The following is a 7,918-nucleotide window of genomic DNA, read 5'->3' as shown; positions in this document are numbered from 1 at the left end:
AGAATTAAAGAAAAGATAAACAGAAAGAGAGAAAGGTAAAAGATCAGAGGCAAAAGGTAGATGGGATAATTTAAGTTAAGCAAAGCTGGCTAGAAATAAGCCAAGCTACGGCCAGGCATTTGTAAGTAAGAAAAAGCCCCTGCGTATTTATTTGGGAGCAGGGTGGTGGGCCCCCCAAAAGAGTAAAGAGTGAAAATCAACCAACAGTAACTGGCTACAAATAACAAGAGTGAGCTGAAGAGCTTCTCCACTAATGGGGATAAGCTAACTCTCCTTTTCAGAAGTCAGATTAGTGTCTAAAGCCTGGGTTCTGGGCTATGAGGGATTTCCACGAAGTTCGTGTGTGTGTGTGTGTGTGTGTGTGTGTGTGTGTGTGTGTGTGTATCACCTGCTCTTGTGGCTTGCTACTTTTTGCAGAGTGCTATCTTTAGAAACACTTCCAGCTCCAGGCACTTAGCTCCAGGGTGTGTGGCAGGGACAGGCAGGCTTACCCTCCCATACCTGCATCCATCCAAGCAGCTTGTCCCTAAAGAGGACAGCGTTTGACCTTGAATGTTAGACCCGCCTCATCCCTCAACCCTTAGGCAGAGCCTCTGAGAACGAACGTCTTAATGGTCTCTATGATCTCAGCAGCCTCTAAGCAGAGGCATGGAAATCAAACATGCTTCTGGAACAGAATTCTGCCCAGGTGGTGTCTTCTGATGTTTATATGTTGTTCTGATTAATTTCACAATAGTAGTAATCAAACGATACCTCCACAATGATATCTTGTGCTGAAAGCCTGCTTTGTGCAGTCCACTGGCACTAATTCTGACCTACACCTCCAAGGTCAAGACTGTCATGACCTCCGTTTCACAGATACATATATTGAGTATCCAAGAGGGAAGGTGCTTGAGAGTGTGTAGCTATCAAGTGATGGGAATAGGATTCTAGGTGGGAGGAACAGCATGATTCTATCTTCTGAGCCATGTTGTGATCTGTTCTTCATCACAGTTATAGACATAAGTTTATTGAAGTCTCTGCCCTGCTTGGCCAAGCCCTTCTCCATTCCCAGACTGTCTTGTAGGTATAACTGCTTGCATCTTCCAATTGCTCTGAGGGTTCTCCTACCATCCCCAAAACTTCATTGCTCCTAATGAAATGATGGATTTTGCCTTAAAGTTCTGCTTCCTCCACAGCCCGGTTTGATAGCTACTTCTCCCTTCAACACCTTCTTCTCAAACTTCCAGGCCCGGGGCTGGAGCAAGGAGAGGACACCACACCCTGCCTTGCTTTTGTTCCTCTTGCCACACAAATGTCCCTCATTACCTTATTCAGTTCTGACATCTTCTCTTACCATATTCTCTTTTAGGGCCTCTGGTTATTTCCGTTTTTATGGAGTTTTGTCAGGAGTTTCTTGAAACTTCCTTTGTAAAACCTAGGGTGGGTACTTGTAGGCACACTGGGCTAGCTGGCCACCCAATCCATCTCCTCCCTTCCATTAAGGATTTATAATCATCCCCAAGCACCCATCTCCTGCTTTTTTATATTAACATCTAGGAACTCTCTAGATCTCTATTTTCATATTTCTATCTGCTCATTGCTCTCTCTCTCTGGAAATACTCATCTCCACATCCAACCTCATGAGTAAGACCAAACTGAGACTTACTTCATTGTCTAGTGCAGCGTGCCTGCTCAGTCCCTCTTCCTGGGTATGAGTGTGGTTTCTCATTTACTTCTATGTGGGTTGTGAAGACTTCCTCCTTTCACCATGCCCTCGTGACCTTCATTCCAAACCTTGTGGGTTTTACAATAGAACTAGAATCCTGGCCTGGCAAGTTCTGGCTTTGCGACCGTTGGAAAGTTATTCAGGTCTCTGGTAGGAAGCTTTCTCATTTGTATAAAATGCACACAAACTGTATCTATCGTAATATCTCTCCAAGCCACGTAAGGCATCACTGCTAGCGCGATGCGGGACACACAGAAGAGTCACAGTGGAGGGCTGGTATGGAGCAGGGATTGGTCCAGTCTTATGAAACAGATACCACTTTTCAGTTCTTTTTAGTTAGTGTCTCTCCCAGTGATGTTGGTTCCCTTTTGCATTGCTCATGCAGATTCGTGTTCTCATGAGTTGGCACGTTGATGTCTTGCCTCTGGCTTTTAATCTTTATATATATATATATATATATATATATATATATATATATATATATAAATCTCCAGTTTCATCATGTTACAATCCATCCCATACCTTTCTCAAAAATTAATTTAAAGTTCCAAGCATATCAATTTTTGGATATGAAACCTTTAGTGATACCAAGCTTCCTTATTGACCAGAGCAAAATTCCAGCTGAAATATCCAAGTGTGTTTCTTTCCATGACCTAAATGTACCAGCACTAGCTTAGAGTTTATCCTGGAAGTGTGGGCTCTGCCAACTCTCTTTTGCACAGGAGCAGCTGCATGCACGGAAACAGATGGTTGTGTGAGCTGGGCTGGTGACCCAGTGGCTGCCAGCTCACAAGCTATTTTGTGACCTATGATGTGCGACCAGGCTTTAAAGGGTGAACCAGTCCAATTAGACTTTCTCTTGGGAATATCAACTAGAGTCCTGGAAAGAATTTTCTCACTAACATAATTGAGGCAAAAAAAAACCCCAACAAATTCCTAAGAGTAGTTGATGGATACGTGGAGGGACAAAGCAATATGCGAGATGAGCTGAAGGAGAAATAGAAGTGGCAAACACGCAGAACAAGCATGCCGTAGTGTATGGTGGCTCCTCATAAATACTCATTGAACAGTGCACAAATGCTGTTGGAAAAGAATAGAAAGAAATACTTACATAGAGTCCAGATTAGTGGGGTTAATGGTCGACCATGAGGAAGATCTCTTAGAGAGAGCTCTGTGGGTACATTTTCAACCCAGTGCTTAGCTTCTGCAGGGCTCAGGCTCTCCTGTTCTCAGATTTCAGAGATGGTATATCATGGCACTCAATATGTACAATTTCACACACACACACACACACACACACACACACACACACACACACACACATACACACTTTTATTGAACTAGGGAAGGGTTCTGGTCTGGTTATTGATCTATATCCGATAAGACAAAAAGTGAGACTGGACCAGTGCTGGAACGGAAGCTGATGTGCAGAGATCTGATTCTGGCTGTTTCTATCGCTCATCAGTTAGTCTCCCGTATTTGCTGAGTGCCTGCTGAGTGCAGCATTTGTCGGACGGAGGGATGCAGGGGAAAGGGATTTTCTCAGGTATTTACAGTCTGCTGGAGATTCGGATAACATGAATGCAAGCAAAGATCTTCATTGTGTCAGCCACAAACAGGTGCTGTGAAGAAAGCAGGAATGAGGAAGTCAGGGATGTGGGTAGCATGAGCGACTAGCTCTCTGAGGTGAGACAGAAGCCAAGAGGTGCTCGTAGTCATTTCCATATCTGGGGAGAGCACTCTGAGAAAGAGCTACGGTGCTGAGCCAGAGCCAGGGCCGAGGCTGGTCTGTTGAGGATGTGGCTAGCCAGTGTGGCCAGGCCGCAGTCAAAAGCAGAAGGTAGGGGTTGGAAAATGTAGCGGGGTCGAGGAGTTTGTATTGCATTTTAATCTTGATGAGTTTTAAGCAGGGATGTGGGATGTGTTTGTGATCTGACTACAGGATTGGTGTACTGACAGAATGCAAGGAGAGAGACCAATTCAGAGCTACTGAAGTTAAATGGGCAAGAGAAGAGTCAAAACAGGAGGTGACTGTCTAGGAGGGTGAACTTGGGCCCTCCAGTGAAGGTCCCCAAAAGCAGCGAATCTGGCATTTGTCTTGGAAGTTGAACTAGGACTCAATGAATTTAAGGCTGATGCTAGCTTAGATATAGGCTATGTGATAAATCAAGAGACCCGAGCAACTATGGAATGCTGGTCCATTATATGGAGGTAGAGGAGTCTTGTGCCAAGCAGATAAAATGGGAAGAGGCTGGGGGCAGAAGATCAACAGTTCCGTGAGCACGCGTTGTGTGGGCGTCCCCCCCCCCCCCCCCCCCCCGCGTGGGCGTCCTGATGGCTTTTGATGGGTAGCTCAGTTTCTTAGATTTTAGCTTCTACCCAAACTCAGAGATATAGCCTGGTTAGCGCCTCTAACCTGCTCTCTTGCCTAAACACTCTTAGATTATAGCTGAAATGAGGACAGATGCCAGATTGTTTGAATATAAAGCTATATGACTGCTTCTCTCCCCCGGACAGCAGCCTGCGGCGAGGCTAGTCTTATTCCAAGTCTCTCAAGGGTCGTGTGAAGCTGGTTGTGATTATGTTCTTTGTTCAGGAAGTCACACTCCAAGAACAGAATGACTTCATTTATGAAAAGCCACTCATCTGTGCTGATTTTATGCTGAAATTGAAGCCCTGGGGGAAATGACGCTTGGGGGCTGAGGCTGCAGCTGGAAGGTGGTGAGTCTACGCTATTGGTAACTTGGGGTGTTGATTGCCTAATTCTTTGAAAATTAATTTTTCTTTAGAAGAGGAATCTGTCCAGAATGAACAGCTTGTACCTGACTGTAGCATTTATTTTGATTTAGTTCCCTGATCTACTTAACAAATGTTAAGGATGTAACAGGAAGTGGATTCTGGCTCCGATGAGTCCGCCATGAGGAAGAAAGTTCTGGTAGGGTGCACGCTGCCTTTCCTTTCAGCAGGGAAAGATCCAGCCCTTGCCTTGCTCCTTGTTAGAGCAGGGAAAGGGACCTGGATGGCCATGGAGCATAACTAAGCTGGAGACTGAGGTTAAGAGGAGCAGTTAATCTTGGGGCTCGTATCACTCAAGGAGGCCAAAGCACATGTGACCATGGACTCCATATTTCCCTGCCAGGCTGCTCCGTGCTGTCTTCCTTTCTTCTTGCATCTGCACCTAAGGCAGCTTTTGGAGTCATCAAACCGTTAGATTTCCTCCAGATCCACCGCCCACGGGTAGCCGGTTACCAGATCTGCAAGTCTTAGTGCGAGTCTTGTCATTCCTCTCATTCAGTCTTTTCCAGTGTGACAAAAATAGTCTGGCTCCTTATGAGACGCTGTCAGAAAATGTTTAGTTGCTAGTCTGATTTTCGTATTCTAGCTAGGAGTCACATGGCAATCAGCAGTCACGTAGTTTGACGTCTCTGAATTGGATTAAAGGTGACATGAAAATGATAAAGCATTTCTTTTGTTGGGGCTGACATAGTCTTTGTTCTAACCTAGTCTAATACAGTAATATTTTTACTCAGAATCATGGGATCTGCTTTTCTATAGGTTGAGAATTTCATACATTCATAAGATGTGTTTGGACCTACTCCTCTGTTCCCTCCCCTCTGATCACTCTGATATCCTTCCACACTCTTCCTTTTCAGCTTCATGTGCTTTGCTTTGAAACCCACCAACCCAGCAGTACTGCCTTTATGTACATGTGTGTAGGAATGTCTACTGTATCATGGGTAGCCTGCAGGGGCTACTTCCCTGAAGAAAACTGACCTTCCCTGCCCCAGTAACCATCTGTTGCTAATAGCTCCTCAGCTGGGGGTGGAACTCCATGAGACCCTCCCCCATCTATGTTGTCATTTTTGGCTGTCTTGATCTTGTGCATACATACAGCCATGGCTTCTGTGAGTTCCTGTGTACAACGGCTCTATGTGTCTGGCAAATATTGTTTCATTATAGATGTTTACTACCTCTTGCTTTTACAGTCCACTTTTATTTGATGTTCCCTGAGCCTGAAAGGGGGTGTACTTTAGATATCCCATTTGGACCTGAGTACTCCACAGCATCTTATTCTCTGCACATTGACCAGTTGTAGGTCTCTGTATTAATTGCCATCTACTTTTGTTAAAGCTTCTCTCATGAGAGCTGAGAGATGCTCTATTATATGGAAAAAAAGATAAGAACTTAGAAGAAAGTTTATTACTATGCCCATTTAGCAGAATAAGAGAATTAGGCTCTTGCCTAGGGCCTTTACCTTACAAGACATGTGTTTGGTGCCTAGTTAATGATACTAGGCATGCGTTCCATCTTGTGGAGTGGGAAGGCGTTAAATCTGACCAGAAAATAGCTGGTTACTACCATAGCGTTCATGCCACTATTGCACCAATGCGCACGCCTTGCCAGGATAGTCATTGTGTGGTTCACATCTGGGGAAGATGTCTGCTTACTGTTCTCCCCTGTGGTACCCACTTTTGATTAGTGAAACCAGATGCTTTTGGTATTGGACACTTTCAGTCACACTTGTCAGCCACAGTGTGACAAGAAGGGTCAAAAATCTCCATCGCTTATTCTGTGAACTTTAACTGCCTCCTAAATTGAAGAAATACTTAGTTTGGTGGTTAAGAGGACAAAACAAAATACTACTAAGATCATGCTTGATTCTAGTTAGACTCCCCTATGTGCTATCCTCCAGCAGGATTTATTTGGAGCAGGGTACAGGGAGTACTGGAGTCATGGACACTCATGCTATAGTTTGGAGAATCTCCCGCAGAGTTCTGTGTAGGGTTCAAGGATCATGCTACCTTCAAGGGTAGAGCTGTTGAACTGCGTCTTGCATGGTACATCCTTCTATCTGCAGCACTGAAGAGATTTTGCATTCACCTATTTATCCTTGGCATCTATTATTTGCTTGGCACTGTGGTGGCCTTGAAGTCCTACAGCTGAGGGATGGCATAGAGCTGTCATTGGGGGTGACAGGGTTAGTGCAATAGATTGACAGCTGAACAGGTATGGGTTGTTAGGAAATCATTTAGAACATTTCCTCTCAACCTTCCTAATGGTGACACCCTTTGATGTAGTTCCCCATGTTGTGGTGATTCCCCCAACCATAAAATTATTTTTGTGGCTACTTTATAACTGCAATTTTGCTACTTTTAGAAATTGTAATGTAACTGTCTGTGTTTTCTCATGGTCTCAGGTGACCCCAAAGTTGGGCTTGTCCCCCACAGGTTGAGAACCACCCCTGATCTAGGGCCACAAACATTATCATGACTAGGGAGAAAGTGTGATGAATTTGGAGGAGTGTGCATAAATACAACCACACTCAGGATTTTGCAGTGTAAGAAGGCCCAATTCTTCGGACTGCCCTGAAGTCAGTCCGTACCCTGAGACCACTCTACAGCCTCAGGTACTGTCTTCTTGGTGAGATCCAAAGTGTGAAGGAGAAGACTCAGCTTCTGAGTGAAGGACTGCTGTTCTCTACTCCATCCACCCTGTGGAGAGTCCCTGTCCTCTATCTAATGCTGCCCCTTGTCTGTGGAAAATTCTGGAGATTAACTTAAGCCTCCTCTTATTATTTTGGAAAGAGAAAAGCTGTCTGTGCAGGGATGATGGCGGAGGCTGCCTGGCAGATTATATTTAGAGGCCGACTCCTACATTCAAACCAGCAGAAGGCTTTTCAAGTGGTTGGAGCAGTCGCTTGGCTGGGCGAGCTTCCTTTTGGATATTAGCAAGAGCTGCTTCTGAACTCCGTTCTAGCAGGATCACTGGTTTGTCTGAAGAAGGAAATGAGAGACTGCACACTCTGTGTTTGAATAAGCCTCCAGCCTCCACTCTGGCTGAGCAGATTAAGATTTGTAGCCCACTGGCATTTCCTGAGAACACAACATATTTTTTTCTTTTCCTTTCTTTCTTTCTTTTTCTTTCTCTCTCTCTCTCTCTCTCTCTCTCTCTCTCTCTCTCTCTCTCTCTCTCTCTCTCTCTCTCTCTCTCTTTCTTTCTTTCACAAATGGTACCCTGGTTCTATTAGGCAGTGGGATCTGAAATTACAGATAAATGCAGATAGAACACAATTCACTTTGATGGAAGCCAACCCGGCCTTCTTGTTTACAGTGACGTTAGCTTTGTTTTGTTACCCAGCCATATTTTATTCTGAATAAAAGTGACTTGCTTCGGCTATGACTGAGGTATGAATGCTTTTCACATAGCTCT

The sequence above is a fragment of the Arvicola amphibius genome, chromosome 3 (assembly GCF_903992535.2).
Source record: "Arvicola amphibius chromosome 3, mArvAmp1.2, whole genome shotgun sequence".
Lineage (NCBI taxonomy): Eukaryota > Metazoa > Chordata > Mammalia > Rodentia > Cricetidae > Arvicola > Arvicola amphibius.
The sequence above is the reverse complement of the archived record's forward strand: the minus strand, read 5'-3'. Positions refer to the sequence as shown.